Below are 17,660 nucleotides of genomic sequence, written 5' to 3' on the forward strand. Positions count from 1 at the left end.
TAATAAATAAATAACTACATTCATCCTTTGAGCCTTTTGAGAGCTATTAAAAATCGTAAACTTCGCGGGGACTGAGGGCCTACCGCGAACCACGTTCGACGTGTTGCCTTCCTGTCACACTTTCGTACGACTAAGTGGCAACACAAGTGCGACTAAGAGGCAACACGTCGAACGTGAGTGGTTCGTGGTAGGCCCTCTGGACCCGAAATTTTAAATGCGTAAACCATGTAAACTCGCTACTCGCAAATCGTCGGAGGCGGTGGGAGTGGGACAGAAGCTTGTTGTTTGCGTAGGTACAGTCAGCAGCAGAAGTCGCTATACACTCCAGGTGCTCAAAGAGAGGTAAACGTTTAAGCTGTCAAAAAGTTGTTGACTGTCATGGTAGTATTTACTTGTGAGCGCTCAACGTGTCACAAAGATCTTAACAGTCGCTATTCATTAATTTCTACACTTACAACAAGTCATTGATACCTTAGCTGTCAAAAAACCACTGGTATCTAAGCGGTCAACGTGTCAAATATATCTGAACAATATGGAAAAATAGACGTTTAAAGCATACGAGTATGGTCCAATATAGAATGAAAAATAGCCATGCTAATTTCAGGTAAAGCGTTTTGACAATCATCGAAAGGAGTACAGCCGGCCTAGCCAAGGTTACAATCGCTATCGCTTCGACAACGAAAAGCATTATGTCTCTCTATCACTCTTCCATATTAGTGCGACAGTGACAGTTGCGTTTCGATCGCTACGGAGCGTAAGCGATCGGCATCTTGGCTACGCGGCCAGTATTGTCATCACATACATCTATCTCACGTTTTGCCCTTCAACCATTTGACAGGGGCCTCTCGGTCAACTTACTACAAACTATTTCTTTTAGCAGAATCGTCAAAACGAATGACACATAGCGAAAGCTAACTGAAGCCGAATTTAGAGCCAATTGTCAAGGCACGTTGTGGTCTCAGTAACAGGCGTTTGCTTTTCAAAGCAGAGACCGCGGGTTCAAATCTCAGTCGCACACACCTACAGATTACAGCTTTTTATTTATTTTTTTGGGTTTCATTTCTATTATTAATTTGTGTCTTCTGGTTTTATGTTAATTTCGCATTAGTTTATATAATTTTTGAAGATATGTCACATGTAGCGTATGTGCGACTTCTAACAGGACGTTGTAGGTTTGAACCCGCAGTGGGCGTTCCAGATTACTCCTGTGCGGAATGCCATTTAATGTTTACTGCTAGGTTATACTAACAATAAGTTCAAAGATATATATAACTCCGTATACTCTATCCTCTCTGCTAAGTTGTAAAAACAAAATTCGTCATTCCTATGGTCAACAGTTATCATATTAGCATATTACGTATATGCATGGCAGTGATGTTTTTATCGCATACATCTACAGAAGAGGAGGCACCGTTCTTGCGGATCATGAGTCCAACCAACAAAATAAAGAGAGGAGTTATCAGTGTTGGCCGAAAGTTAATGCGAATTGAAAATGTTGGCCATTAACCATTATAAATTGAACCTTAAACCGTAACGGATGATTACGGTTTAAGGTTCAATTTATAATGGTTAATGGCCAACATTTTCAATTCGCATGAACTTTCGGCCAACACTGGGAGTTATAGTTGGATATGTTTAACACCTTTACTGCCCGTGCTCCTCACGGGGGGCCACGGCTAGCCTCTATTACAAAGCCATAAGGTTTACATGTCAGATTGGGACAGTGAACGTGTTACGTTTCAATTCAATTATTTTCTCCTTCGTTCTTTGATCGATTCGGAGCATCGTATTTTAGTACTATACAGGTGGCCCATTTAGATCGGTCAGTATGGGAAAATCTAAAACTATAAGACATACACAGATCTCTTCTTAGGAACCATGTCATCGATTTTAGTAACAAGAAAAACTGCATTCGTACATTTAAAAAAATGTATGTAGAATGTATTAAAAAAAAAGGTGGTCTTTTCGAAAACGTACTAAAATAAATTAAAGGATATGAAAACAATGCATTTTATTCATTTCAGACATCATGTATCATAGTAACATTTACTGCTTAAGACCTACACAATCGATACCTATCTAAATAGAAATAGTCTTAGTTTTATTTTTCAAAACGTTCGGGGTTCGATTCCCGAGCTGAGTACACATATTTTTTAAATGTATGAATGCAGTTTTTCTTGTTACTAAAATCGATGACATATGGTTCCTAAGAAGAGATCGGTGTAGGTATCTTATAGTTTCAGATTTTCCCATACTGACCGATCTAAATGGGCCACCCTGTATAGTATATTTTAGTACAATAAGCGGGCTAAATAAATATATTAACATATATATGCTCTACGGTTTGGAAGAACGGCCGCCTATGACAGTTAAAATAAAAAACCGATCATTCTCGTAGAACCTACTTATTTATTGTCTAAGTTTGACACTTGACGATAAAATACTTCTTTAAGAAAGGAGGTGTCAATTCGTAGCTGCTACAATATCTTTTAAAAAGTTAAACCGATCAAATGTTGATGCTTAGTTACCATTGAAATAACAACTGCTTAGCAATTGGTGGCACCCTCGCTGCTGACGTACGTGATTGGCAGTGCGTGTAGGTATTAATGACAGCAGCTTGAATTTGAATGCTTGGTTACCACTGACTTTCTAACCGTTATTGTCATTGTGATTAAATAAGGGTGTATGTGTTAAAGAAAAACTCAGAAGTTAAGATATATGTGACGAACTGAAAGCCTATGTGAAAATGACAACTTAGATGTCCTTATTTTTGTGACGATTGAAGTGTATATGTTTTCTTGGACACCTTGCCCGCTCAGGTATATCTGCTGCTGACTGTACCTATTTTAATAGTAGGTACAGTCAGCAGATCAAGAGCTAATTGGACGAAGCGAGAGGTCTTAAAAGGTACAACTTAGTTGTATAGAGGATAATCGGATGTGTAGTGTAAGTAGATCAGTTTGGAAATTTGGACTCCTGGCCCGCTCAGGTAGGTACCTACTTCTACTAAGTGTACTTTCCTCTTTGCCACTTTTACTGACTAGACATATTAAACTAGGTGCGAGTCGGACTCGCGTTCCAAGGGTTCCGTGCATTACCCAATTTAAAAAAATGTATTTTTTATATGTGAAACGCGAATGAATTGCCTCTAAATACCCGTAGGGGTCGGATCAAAAACTAAGTAATTAGTCCGACTCACGCTTGACTGCATATTTCTAATAGGTTTTCCTGTCATCTATAGGTAAAGAACTATTTTGTATATTTTTTTTAAAATTTTAGACCCAGTAGTTTCGGAGATAAGGGGGGGCGGAATGGTCATTTTTTGGCTATTTTCTTAAAAAACTTTTAAACTATTTAATTTAAAATTACAAAAAATATATATTTGAGATTCTCAAAATGAGCTCTTTCATTTGATATGATAACATTATATTTTAAATTTAAAAGTGGAAAAATTACTGTCTAAGTTCTAAGCTTAATAGCATCGTTCGCAGACGTTTCTGCTTGTTAAAAATTAAAATTATATTTTAATTTTCTCATTTACCCCCCAAAAGTGGCCTCCATGTTTAAAATTCATTTGTTTACGTAAGATGTCCGTCTTTGGGTCACGAATTTACATATGTGTACCAAATTTCAACTTAATTGGTCCAGTACTTTTGGAGAAAATGGGCTGTGACAGACGGACAGACAGACGCACGAGTGATCCTATAAGGCAGCGGTCGGCAACCTTTTAGCAGCCAAGGGCCACATAGTAGTTAACGGAGGTGACGCGGGCCGTACTTTGTTAATATTTATGACTTTATGAGACATTGTCGTTTGTTTTTATTACATACAAAATAGCCAAGGCGCCTCTCGGGCCGCAAGTGACAGGTTCGCGAGCCGCATGCGGCCCGCGGGCCGCAGGTTGCCGACCGCTGCTATAAGGGTTCCGTTTTTTCCTTTTGAGGTACGGAACCCTAAAAACTGTTGCGTTATTAGCGCTAACTGCAACCGAGCAACTACAATCAGCAAACTAGGTCAATTTAAAATGCAAAGTAACTTTGGTATGATATCGGCGCCATTATTGTAAACTTTGTAAAGGTAACCAGGGCAGCGATTATCCTTAAAGAAAAGGACACGATCGAGCCCAAGACAAATGGTCTCGACCGTCGAGTCCGTGCAAAAGGTCGGCTTGCAACACCCATTTCGAAGGTACCTAATACTTACATTATTAAATATTTCGTAAAGGAAACAATGTTGAGAAATGGTTTGGGAAGGGACATATTGTTATTGATATACAATTTGGGGAAAAAAATCACACTATTTTATTGATTGATTGATTATTAAACGAATGTCCCCCATGTCCGGACATTCCTGTAATGGGCGAGGTAGCAGGTGTAGGGGCTTGTTGGCAATGTTGGCATATTTCACGAAGGAACCCATTAGAACCCCGGATTATCTGATTTTGTACCGCTTCCGCCCTTTGATGATGTTTATCGTTGATCGCCGCGCCGTTGATAAAGCACGGTGTTTTTCAGGTTTGGTAAGAGAAAAGGTTGGCACAAATAATTCTGTATTTAAAATTATTAAAGCTGTATAAGTACCTACTCGTATAGATATTAGCGCATTAGAGAATAAGAGATTACGACTTTGCTTATCGTCTAATCTCTACTTACACATTTTAAATGATTCAAAAATAGGTACTATACTATAAGCATAATAAAAATAATTTACTTAAATAATGTTTTCATGGGTTCAGTTTCGGTACAGTTAACATTTTCGGAGAAACCATTATCCAATTCGACTGTACAGCTAAGAATTCCCATCTGACGGCAAACTCCCCGGGTACCTACTTACTTGCAAGTAGGTACCTACTCGTAATTGTGGGGTACCTACACGACGGACGAGTTCTCAAACATGCTCAGCAAATATCAGTAATGCTGTTTGTCGATACTCGAGCTCCAGTAGGAGAGTAAATATCATTCGCTAGCGTGACGTCACGTACAAGTGTTCAAAAGTAAAGTCTTCACGGATATGAACATTTGATTAGTGCGAAAGAGGCGGACTACAAACGAAAATCGTGACCACTTTTGTGTTTCATAGCGGCCGCTAGTGACCGGCTTGAATTTACTTACAAAACGTTAGCTCAGCACTGGACTGGAAAATAATTGTTCCTAATTCTACAATTGTATAGGATTGTATTGTAAATTTTGTGTAATAATGTATGTATTGTGTAAAGTTAGGTAAGTATCTCTAAAAAATATATTGTGATTATTCTACAGATTTCTTTTAGATAGGTATCAATTTTGGTGGTACTTTTGTTAATTGACAGGTAATCTTACATTCTAGACCAGTAGGTAGGTAGAGAATGAGATGGATGAGGATATTTGAGATGAACGTAAGCTCGACCATCTCAGGCCCACTTATATAAGTACCTACACATCTACTTCGCTATACTTATGAACAGTTTATATTTGACCTCTGAATACCTACCCGTGTTACTTACGCTGTCTATATAGGACCACCATATAGTTACTTGATGTTTGCTGTAGGTACTGTACAAGTGTACAGGATGAACAATGTTGTTTATCGCGAATATCGTAAATCGAATCTTTATCTGCCTCTCTATCGCTCTTACATATTGTATAAGGGAGATAGATAACGACATTTCGATGTTCGCGGTAAGCCCCCACTTTAGTACGAATAGCAGGGCCCTAGGGGTAGCGAGGTTGGGATTCGATATAAAATACAAACATTCAAATTAAACATTGATTGAGAGGGTGTTGTGTTTGGTGCCTACTCTGCCTACTCGCGTCACGGAGCGGAGGGAATCCATGTACAATTTGCAACTTTACACTCGAGTTTTTAAACGCTTTCAGTCTTTTCGAGTAATTCTAGAGTAGAATTTCGTAATATATTTAACAGTGTTTTGCGATTTCTTTCGCTTGTTTGAAATGCACTAGACCAGCGGTTCTCAATCTTTTTTTTTGACGGAAGCCTTTTGGAAAGTGAAATACTTGATGGAACCCTACAATAAAACAATAGTTTTTAGAAGTGTGTTTTTTGCATAGTAAAATTTTTCGAGGCGACTAAAGCATAGTGTTCTAAATTCTTGCGGAACCCCTGCAGGGGTGTCGCGGAACCCTAGGGTTCCGCGGAACACACTTAGAGAATGGCTGCACTAGACAATTCTAAAGCGGTTATTAGCTGCTTTTAAGTAAGTAAGTACATATTTGAAGTTGTCTACTATTACCTACTACATTAACTACATATTACTAAATTGTTACTCGGTCTGTCTGTAACCTTTTTATGACATTTGACACGTAGAAAAGGCAGGTACAGTCGAACCACGCTAAGTTATCATGCCAAGTGAGTATATATGTATGATACGATACGTATGAAAGTTGAAAGTTTGTAAGTGAACGTCATATTTTCACACTTACATACACTATTACTGAAAATTCTATATCTTGGTACGACTTTAACACTATTTTATTTCTTCTGTAAGTACCTTCAAAGTTCCTCGGGAAAGGACCCTGGAACCCTGCAGGGCCTCAACCCTTATTTATTTCTTCCGCGGAACCCTCCCCCGCAGAAAGCGCGGAAATTAAACTTCCGGGAGGTTATTTGGATGTTTTCGGCACAAAGAAGAATGTAATGGAAAAAGTTGTTGAAAAACATATTAATAAATTGCTGAATATGATCGTACAGCGGTGTTTGAAGTCACAAAGGAGTTGTGAACTCGGGATTTTTTGGGAGCCTTTTGTATTTTTTTTGTGGTTCTGTAGGCTAGCACGAACGAACGTTGCAACAATATCTCGCGCGTGAGATGGACTACTGTAAGCCCAATCACATAAATGCCTAGTCTAACAAGTTCATTATAATTGCAGGTGACTGTACTAGGAAGTGTTATTACCAATGACTCCAGATGCACGGCGGACATCAAGCAGAGGATTGCAATGGCTAAAAAAGCATTCAATAGCAAAAACACCTGCTCAAAGCACACATCTCGAACAATATGAAAAAACGTTTAGTTATGGTGTTTATCTGTAGCATTGCTTTATATGCGTGTGAGACGTGGACACTGACACAACGGGACAGAGAGCGATTGGAGGCCTTCGAAATGTGGTGTTGGCGGAGGATGCTAAGGATTAGCTGGACAGAAAGGAAGACGAACGAAAAGGTACTGAGCATAGCAGGAGAGAAGAGATGCCTGTTAGACACAATAGCTAACAGAAGGGGCAAGATGGTTGGCCACCGATACGTTGATACGGCACGACAGATTATTTTTAAACATCCTGGAGGGCAAGATTGAGGGGAAAAGACGCAGAGGACGGCCCAGGCTCACATATCTCAGCCAAATAAAAGATAGAGTTTCTGGCGTGTCGTACGAGGGAGTTAAAAGGCTGGCCCAGCAAAAAGAAGAGTGGCGATTACTCCACCGACAAGAGCATAGCTCTTAAATATTGATAATGATGGTGACTCGTACCTATACTCGCTCAGCGCAGCTCTAGTGGACAATATTCTATTGGTTCGACCAGCACAGCCAGCTGGCAGCATAAATTACAAACACACATTTCTTGCTACACATCGTCGCACACCTTTGGTGGGAACGCAGGCTGCGTTTCCACGTGGATTCCACCATAGACGTGCGATAATGTTATGTGAATATCTCTATTAAATGTATATCTCATGCATTTATTTCCTCGTTAAATAATTCTGTGGATTAAAAATTCAAACGCAATACCTCCGGAGTAATTACCGGACAATGAATGCGGCCATTACGGGAGGTTTTCTAAATTGCGTTCATGCTGGGCCCTTTTTGGCCGCGGTGACACTGCACACTGGGCCGTGACAGCTGGGCCGTAGCGCGGTAGCGGTCACAAGTCTCAAAGCAATGTGGTTGTGGACGTAGTTTACTTATATACATACTTACATATGTATATGTCGCAGTAAGATAGATAAAGCCGTTATATAGTTATAACCCTAGGGATATAATTATATGACGTAACATAGTTATATGAAAGCGATTCATTACTATCTTACTAGGTATATAACTATAATACGGCTTTAGTTTAGTGATATAGTTATATTACTGGATTAAGTTTAGTGAAATAATTGTAGGTAGGAGTGCAGCGGTGTGGCGGAGGTATAGTTATATCCCTAGGGATATAGTTATATGCCGTATAATATCATATTCCTGGGTAAGATAGTAATATCTTACTAGGAATATGATTATAATACGGTATTTGACAAAACTAATGTGGTTAAATGGTTATAAATCTGCCAGGGAATCAAAGAAAACAGTAAGTATATTCGTTTTTATTTTTATTACAAAATCAACTTTGTTGGTTGCAATTCGTTGTAATAGTTTTTAGCAATATTACGTAAAAGTACAGATGGATTCACGGAAGCTGGCGCGAGATTTCTACTGAGTGACAGCTATTTTCATTGAAATTCTGTCAAATCTCGCGCCAGCTTTCGTGAATCGATCGCAATGACTCATAAACCCTTAAAAATAGCTTAAAAATGAAAATATAATATTAAGATACATCAAATCCAATCCAAGATACATAAAATCTATTGAAAAAATTAACAGTATTTCACCATATTTTTAATTTTTGTTTTTACATGACGCGGAATTATGACATCTAGAATTACATAGTACTGAATGCTTCTTGCAGGCGCATCTTTTAGTAGAACACGGTGTATTTGATTTTTTACAGGAACATTTGAAATAACCTTGGCCACCAAATGGCGATATTTTTTAGCATATTTCTCTCAGCGACAACTCTTCATTTGGTATAGGATCATTCAAAGTAATGTTTGTTAGCTGTATTGCATTTCTGGGTAACCAATCTTTCAGAATACCAACTGAAGTTCCAATTTTATGACTTTCATTTCGCTTTTCTAAAACTTTTCCCAATATATTTTTTTGATCCAATGGTCCACGATCTACCCTTGGTATCTCTATCAAAACTGAAGATCCAACGTCGATGTCAGGAAATTTGTTTGATGACTGTGTTTTCATTTTTTGAGCAGCTATTTTTATGTTATCGGCAGCTTTGTCTCTTTGGTCCTGAATTTGTATATATATTTTATTTATAGTTATCTTACTAGGAATATGATTATAATACGGCATATAACTATATCCCTAGGGATATAACTAAACCTCCGCCGCACTACCGCACGTCTAATACCCAGAGGCGTATTTACAAATTTGGCGCCCCGGGCCATTTTGATTTGCCGCCCCCCTTCATCAGTGACGATAAAGTATTTTATTTAAGAAAAAAAAAACCTGCAACAAGTACCTTTGGGGTGTGAAATAAAAAAAAACTAAACATTTACCATTTACTCACATAGGCATTTACATTGTTTTCCCATGTACAAATTGGTTGACAAAATCATCAATAACGCTGTCGTAATTTAAAACGTTTGTCAGCTCAGCTTCTATATTAAGAGCCAACAGGAGTGGTCATTCCTCCATACAAACGTAGTCCTCGTTTTCCTCCGTGGTTTTTGAAGCTAGAGCAATGATTTTTTCAACACAGATTAATATTGTCAATATCTGTGTCGGACCGTTTTGCTTTTTTTGATATTTTTGTTTTTTAAGGCGCTAGAGCCCTTCAAAAACGGCCAAAATGGCCTAATAGACTATGCCGCAATGAGAGGCGTGGTATTCAAAACTGATATCAATTAGCCAAAAAAGCAAAACGGTCCGACACAGATAATTTCATAATCATTTAGATTTCCAAATTTGGTTACGATTGGTTAAGTTTTGGGGGAGGAAAAAGAGGACTAAGAAACCTCGATTTTTGTCATTTTTACGCAGGATTTTTCGCCTCAGCTGCAGTTGTCCCTATCGCACTAATTTTAGGGGCGGAGTCAAGTTTCTAAATACGTACACAGCCAGAAAAGTGATGGGCAATAGTCGACATTTAATGTCGATAATCTAGTGATGTAAGAAGTTATCGATAAACCGTCTTGTGTGAAAATATCTAGATCCTAAGATACAAGGGGTTTTGGGTTGAGAGTAGGGAACACATTTTTGTAGTTATGATATACAATCTATTATGAACTTTTTGATTCTAATATGTCAAATTAGAAATCAAAATCAAAAATATTTTATTGCATGGTTAAAATGGGTTAACAAAATTTTTAGGTACCTACAGGCACGCTTCGTAATTGTCGAGCAATTTAGGGTCCTAGCTGAATTGGTTGTTCCATACTTACTCGTGCTCTATGGAATGTCCAATTTAGCTAGAACCCTAAATGGCTCAACAATCACGTAGCGTGACAGTACAAATGATTCATGTTCTGTATATCCTGCCCTACAATGGCGTTAATATTTGGTTGTCATGTCTATACTTCGTTTTTAAGCATTATTGAAAAAAAAAATAGTAAATACTAATATTAACCACTAAGTACATAACTATTACAAAAAAAAGCTAAATAATTATACGATTGCATGCTTAAAAAAGACACGTCACCTTCACTCTAATGCTAAACGAAGAATAAGAACTAACAGCGATAAGACCGCCTGTTGCTACCTTTATCTACATTGTAAATCGGTTTTAGGGTTCCGTACCCAAAGGGTAAAACACGGGACCCTATTACTAAGATTCCGCTGTCCGTCCGTCCGTCTGTCACCAGGCTGTATCTCACGAACCGTGATAGCTAGACAGTTGAAATTTTCACAGATGATTTATTTCTGTTGCCGCTATAACAACAAATACTAAAAACAGGATAAAATAAAAATTTTAGTGGGGCCTCCCATACAACAAACGTGATTTTTGACCGAAGTTAAGCAACGTCGGGCGGGGTCAGTATATACTTGGATGGGTGACCGTTTTTATAAATAATGGTACGGAACCCTTCGTGTGCGAGTCCGACTTGCACTTCGCCGGTTTTTTTTTAATTTGTTTTTATGTTTGTGGTGTAATAAAGAATATTTTAGAGTCAGACCAAGAAAAGTCTACAGCAATTTTGATAGCACACGCAGTGCAAGTGTTATTTATATGTCATAATTTCATAGAAGCGACGTTTGAAATAATACTTGCACTGCGTGTTCTATCAAAATCGCTATAGATTTTTCTTGGCCTAACTCTACTTTAAATTACAAAGTAAGGCCTAAATTATAAAATAAGGCCCATCAATGTTTTTTTTTTGTGTTTATTAAACTTGATATTTTGTCTATAGTATTAGCGGACATGGCCTCAAAATTTAAACCCGCTTAAGAATCGGGCCTTATTTCGTGCATTATATACAATACTATCCATTTTTGTGTAGTCATTATTTATACTATAGAAGCATTGTTTGAGTAGCCAATTATTTAAACAGTATTTTTTTAAAGGGCAACGGTGGCAATATTTTAAGGTCTGGATAATAAGATACAGATCTTAATAAGGATATCAATGTAAGTGAATGTTACCATAACTACCAAACAAACAAATGTGATAGAATTTGCCAGCTGGCATTGTAACATTCAGACAGTTACCTATGTACCTAATCTGAAATATGAATAAATTAGTAATATTTTAAACAGGAAAGTAAACCGAATTTTGGCCTTTTGCTGGACACAATCACAATAGTAATTTGTTTTACAAGAGGGCAAAGTTTATCGCCACCGGTTGATGCATTTGCAGCACCAATGGTAGAAAATGCAAGCTCATCATCAACTGCATAATCGACGTTTGATATGACTATTGAATCCGAGCTTTTTGATCATGAATCATGATAAAACAAAATTTTAGAAGGTCGCAGAATAGTGGATTTAAAATATTTATTTTCTGTGATCTCAAATATCAGGCACGATCATACAAATTGTACATTTGCTGATCTTGCCTTTGTCATTGAAAGACGTAAGGGTTTACACAGAGAATATATATTTAAGTGTAATATGTGCAAAAAAAAGGAAACGATACACACTGAAGACCCAAAAAGAAAATGTTAGTAAATACTGCTCCTCCCCATGGTTACTTGGTTCCTTATTCAACCTACCTGAAATTAAACGAGTAGGTTAGTAAATTATATCATTTTACATTATAAAGTTAAATGTTTAGGTATCTCAATCACTTACTCACTGGTGGACATGGACGCAAAATTTTTGCCCATCTACTTATACTATCTTATAAAAAATGAAATTTTGAAAGTTAGCACGCTTAAAGTTCGTTTTTTTTGCATTAAGGTAACAGATTTTGACATGTCTTATTAAAAATTACCATTGAAAAATAAGTCATAGCAAATATGTTAGAATTATAAATCATATTAATCATATTAATGAGCAAGAGCACCCTAAACCGGCGAGCGTGTATGAGGAATGTTATGAATGTGAAGGAAGCGAAAGTGGTATGTCAGGATCGTAGCAAGTGGAAATCCGTGGTCTCTGCCTACCCCTCCGGGAAATAGGCGTGATTGTATGTATGTATGTATGTATGTATTAATCATATACTTTTTTATATTCTTTTGCTTTCATAAGTAATATAAACTAATTTTTGAAAGCGTTTTTCAATAATTATTAATAAAAAGACACGTCATGATTGTTTACCTTCTTTCTAATGCAAAAAAATAACGAACTATAATAACCGGGCCTTATTTGGTACAGAACCTTGATTTGATAGGTACATCGGATATTCTGGGCCCCTGAGTTTGTTACGTAAAGGACAAAATGGTGACATGTGGTTAGAGCTGATACTGTTAAACTAGTGGTTCTGTGCGCTAAGTATAAAAAATAAGCTTCAGCGAACTCATTAACCCTAGAAAAAACCCTACACCCTACTGCCACTTAAGTCAGTCTTGAGTCTTTGAATCAATTTCCGTAGTAGTACTACTACTACTAAGGTACTAGGAGGTAATAAGGCCTATAGTAGGTATAATAAGGCCTACCTGAAAAATAATGTTCTTACAACAGTGTAACCGTGTTAGTTATTTGAGTAACATATATGTAAAGTGATACAATTAAAAGCTAACAGCAAACCAGTACATAAATTATATCTTATGTACTTCTTATGAATTACACTCTTATAAAGGTTTCGGCTAATTACGCTTAATTACTTGAATAAAGGTAGATGAATTGCGTGCGGTCCAATAGGTAACCACAACTCACGGAGTCCAAAACAATAAGCTGATCAGCAAAGTCAAGTAAACAAAGCCAAGTCACAGTAGTAGAAAGATTATCGAGTTCCGTAAACGTAAGCCGGGTCAAAAAATTCAATCGCAACACAGTAAGTAATAAGTGAACGCCTCGTGGCAGTAACGCACGAAAAATAACATTGCAAATTGTCGGCAATGAGGCGCGCGCGGGTGCAAGCGTACGCATCTGTGTGCGTGCATTACACACACAAATACAGTCTCTCACGCCCCGTCAGAGCGACGGGTATATTCAGCTTGAAATCTCAAAATTGACTTTTAGCTCAGCTCCCGTTTCGTCTTAAGAAGAGCTAAGCTATTCAGGCGCTCTTCGCTGATAGTGGAACGTAGATAATTTTTTATTCTTTTGAGTGCAGAAAGGTGACGTCACTAATATCACTATTCTAGATACAGATTTATATGGGCCGTTTTTGTCACTCAATGACGATGCGACCTCGTTATATTTGCCTGATCTGATCGGTGACCGGTGGGTACAGCTGGGTTTTGGCCATTGAGAATCAAGGTGAGACATTGGCAGTCAGACTGGATATAGCTAAGGAATTCGGTCGGGTCTGGCATCGAGTCTGCTCGAGGGACTATGTTATACAAATGGATCGCTAGCTTTTTTTCCGGTAGATGCACATGAGCCGTATAGTAGACGGAAGCTGCTCCGATAGTGTGGACATTACCGCTGGCGTTGCACTAGGTTCTGTGCTGTCATTGCTGCATATCAATGGTAATCATTGCTATGCAGACGACAGTAGTAGGGATGCGTATTACACAGGCCGTACCATTAGAGATTATCCCTCATTCTGTGGTGCTGGAAAGTCATGAAAAGTATTGTATTTGTATCTGATATCGAGAGCACTCTATCTGTACTGAGTTTCGGCATGGGATCGGAACAATTTAGTGAGATTCAATACCACGAAGACACAAGAACCGCCCGTATGTATATAGTCAGATGGGTCACAAATAATGTTAGGTACGTAAGTGAAAACGCGAGCGTAGCGAGCGCGAAATTTTTTTGAGAAAATAGTAGGTACATTTTTAGGGTTCCGTACTTCAAAAGGAAAAAAACGGAACCCATATAAGATCACTTTGTTGTCCGTCCGGCCATCTGTCTGTCTCAATATAATGGGTCTTGACATGACAGAGGGCGGCAAAATCGACAAGGCTTGTTATTTAAATTTTACAAATAAATAGGGGAGCGACAAAATTCTGGTCGACCCTATCTGAACAGCAAATAAAATATTTTTTTGACCCAAATTTGCCGCCCCCTAAAATCTGCCGCCCTAGGCTTCAGCCTACTCAGCCTAGTGGTAAATCCGGCACTGCGCCGTACTAATATGTACTTCTTGAACGAAAATGTTGCTTAATTTAGGTACTTGTTGGTAGATATTTTTAGTAATTGGTGGGGTTTGAAGCGTTCGTTTGTTTATTAATTTAAATGTCAATTAAAATATAATAAAAAATATAGCTAAGTTTGATTATAAAAGGCGCCCAGAAAAAGCCGCAAGGGGGCGGCTTCGCCGCCCCCCTGCGGGCTGCCGCCCCGGGCCATGGCCCCCTTGGCCCTAGGGTAAATACGCCCCTGCTAATACCTATAATTACTAACTTACTAGGAATATGATTATAATACGTACTATACGGCATATAACTATATCCCTAGGGATATAACTATACCTCCGCCGCACCGCCGCACTCCTACCTACAATTATTTCACTAAACTTAATCCAGTAATATAACTATATCACTAAACTAAAGCCGTATTATAGTTACGAGTATATTCCTAGTAAAATAGTAATGAATCGCTTTCGTATAACTATGTTACGTCATATGATTATATCCCTAGGGTTATAACTATATAACGGCTTTATCTATCTTACTGCGACATATATAAAGATTGGATTGTTGTTGTATATAGGTATAAGGAAATTTCGATTGTATTGTATAGTAGCGGCTGGGTCCTCCGTGTATAACTTTTAAAGGGGCCCACGGATTAACAATCCGCCGGACGGTATCGGCCTGTCAGTTGTTCGGAACTGTCAAAATTTTGTTCTAACTGACAGGCCGATACCGTCCGGCGGACTGTTAATCAGTGGGCCCCTTCATATAATAATATGCCGGCAACTGAATATTCTAGTTAGTTGCTTATATGCTTCCCGTGTACCTATACCTACTGATAGCAATAGACAAGATGATTGGATGTCGTGATGTAAGCCACTTGCCATCGTAGTCATTTGTATAGGTACAGTCGGCATCAGATATAACGGAGCGGCCAAGGTGCTCAAAAATATGTAAACATGTAACGTGTATGCATGTTTAGATGTTCATCTTGATAATAGAGGCTTTGCTCAGATATTTGTGAACACCTTGTGGGCGCTCCGATATACATACCTATCTGACGGCGACTGTAAGTAGGTACCGCATGTTATGTAGGTATCGTGTTGAACCAGATTATCAATAGGTATAGATAGGTTCGTGCCGTGATAATCACGTAATTAGGTACCGTGAATATAGCGAACTTTGCCACCAGGGGAAACTTTGCCCAAAACGACAATTTGAAGCAAATTCGTTAATGTAGAAAAATTTAAAATACTTATGGCCACCCTGCTATTTTTAGCAGGAAATAGGTTAAATTTGTGACAAAACTATACACCAAACATGTGCACAACTTGACTTGGGAATTTTCAGCGAGTTGTCAAATATAGGGTATATTTCGGCGGGCAAAAAATTGTTAAAAAATGAATGCATGTAGAAAAAAATTGAGAACCTTTTGACAAATATTTCCGGGTTTCAGTTATAAAACATGAAGCATAGATTATGTCCATTGAGGTTTAATCTAAAAAGGCCTAAACACACAAAAGTTTTGGCGGTGGGCAATGTAATCCGGTAATTTACAGACCTATGGATGCCAACATTGCCCACCACCAAAAACGGCTTAGGGTTGTCACTTTTGACAAATATACCCAACTTCGCAAGTAAAAGCAGGTTATGTTTGTACACTAAAGTAAGTTTATAAATATATACTGTATTTGATTGGTCTTATTATCCTTTATTTAGATGTTTTATCCCTTTTACGCATGAAAAATACAACAAAACTCATATTTTAGGCCATTAAACTACTGTAACAAGTTTTCTCTAAAGTGACAACCCTAGCCTTTGTAAAATGCTTAGGTGAGTCTTGTATGGAAAAGGGCAAAAACGGGTAGGCAACATTGCCTACCCGATTTATTCAAAAGTTTACATACTTATCGATAAGTTGTTAACAGGGAATGGTAGGATTTCCCAAAAACTTTTTGTGATTCTTAGACATCATCATCATAAGAGCTGTTTTTCAGCGCCAAATTGACGTGGGCAATGTTGGACACAACCCCGGATATCTTTGCTCGCCCTCTAAAACGCCAAAAAAGTGGGTAAAAACAGGATTAAAAAAAATTTTCTTCAAGTAAACTGACGCGGTTGATTACAATGGACGTGCTGAGAAAATAAAAAGTCATACGATGTCATATATTTTTTTCGAGAAATTCGTTATTTCTCGAAAAAAGCGGGCAAAGTTGGCTATATTCACGTACCTAGTTATATAGCGACTACATTTACTTACATAAATCAAAAAGAATAGATAGTATAGAGGGGTCCTGTCATTGTAAATTTTGTAGTCACTGTAAATTTACTGCCATCTATCGACACACGACTAAAACTCAAAATGAAAACGTATAAAGTTATCAAAAAATGTATATTATATGGATAAATTATTTTATTATTTTTATATCATTTTGATCCATGTTCATTCACTGATATCTATGTGTTAAAATTGTTAAATATGAAACGGTGTCGTCACGCCATCTAGCCGAGGATAGGCTAAAGGTGTGTGCGACATCTACTCGAGAATGACTTTTACTTGAATTCCGAGGCACGTTTTTTCCTTAGACTTTATTCGTCTTATACGAAGTTACATATGTCTTTGCATAAATTAATGATATCGCCGGTACCTTCAATGTTATTGTATAATTTATAACTTTTATAAGGTTCCTTTCTTACTGAAGTGGTGAAATCGCTCTCCTGTCTCCTAGAGTTAAATATGATGTATGTTCTTGTTCTTTTTAAATATTTTACTCAGTGTATTGTATATTACTATTACCCACCTAATTAATTAGTAGAATTTGGAATAAACTATCTGATTTCGCTAGTCGGGATTTTAGCGATAGGACCACCTGTTGCATGTTGTCCGTCTCTATGTGTAACATATGTTTAATCGATAGTTTTTTTCTGAAACTGTACCTAAGTATCTTTTATTATGATGGTGTGATTGGTGTGCAATAAAAAGTATTCTATCTATACCTACATAAATAAAATTGATATGATGTACCTTGACTGTACATCGGCAGAAGGATTTTCTCTGCAAAATCTAACTTCTTTATCTTATCTAATGAATGGAAATATCGATATGCAGAGATTGCAGAGCGCCTTTCTAAGCCAAGCGCTTTGCGCTAATTGATATTATGTACCTACTCTATATTTTTTCTATACTTATGCTACTATTCCTTATTTCAGCG

At 37.7% G+C, this 17,660-nt stretch overlaps 1 long non-coding RNA gene across 1 annotated transcript; it reads left to right on the plus strand.

Moving 5' to 3' along the window:
• Window positions 1–1,435: 1,435 nt before the first annotated feature.
• Window positions 1,436–2,844, plus strand: LOC134797218 (uncharacterized). The gene is made up of 3 exons (XR_010145054.1): window positions 1,436–1,462; window positions 1,626–1,805; window positions 2,286–2,844. It is a non-coding gene; the product is annotated as an uncharacterized LOC134797218 (long non-coding RNA).
• Window positions 2,845–17,660: the final 14,816 nt, after the last annotated feature.

Source organism: Cydia splendana, chromosome 15, assembly GCF_910591565.1.
Source record: "Cydia splendana chromosome 15, ilCydSple1.2, whole genome shotgun sequence".
Lineage (NCBI taxonomy): Eukaryota > Metazoa > Arthropoda > Insecta > Lepidoptera > Tortricidae > Cydia > Cydia splendana.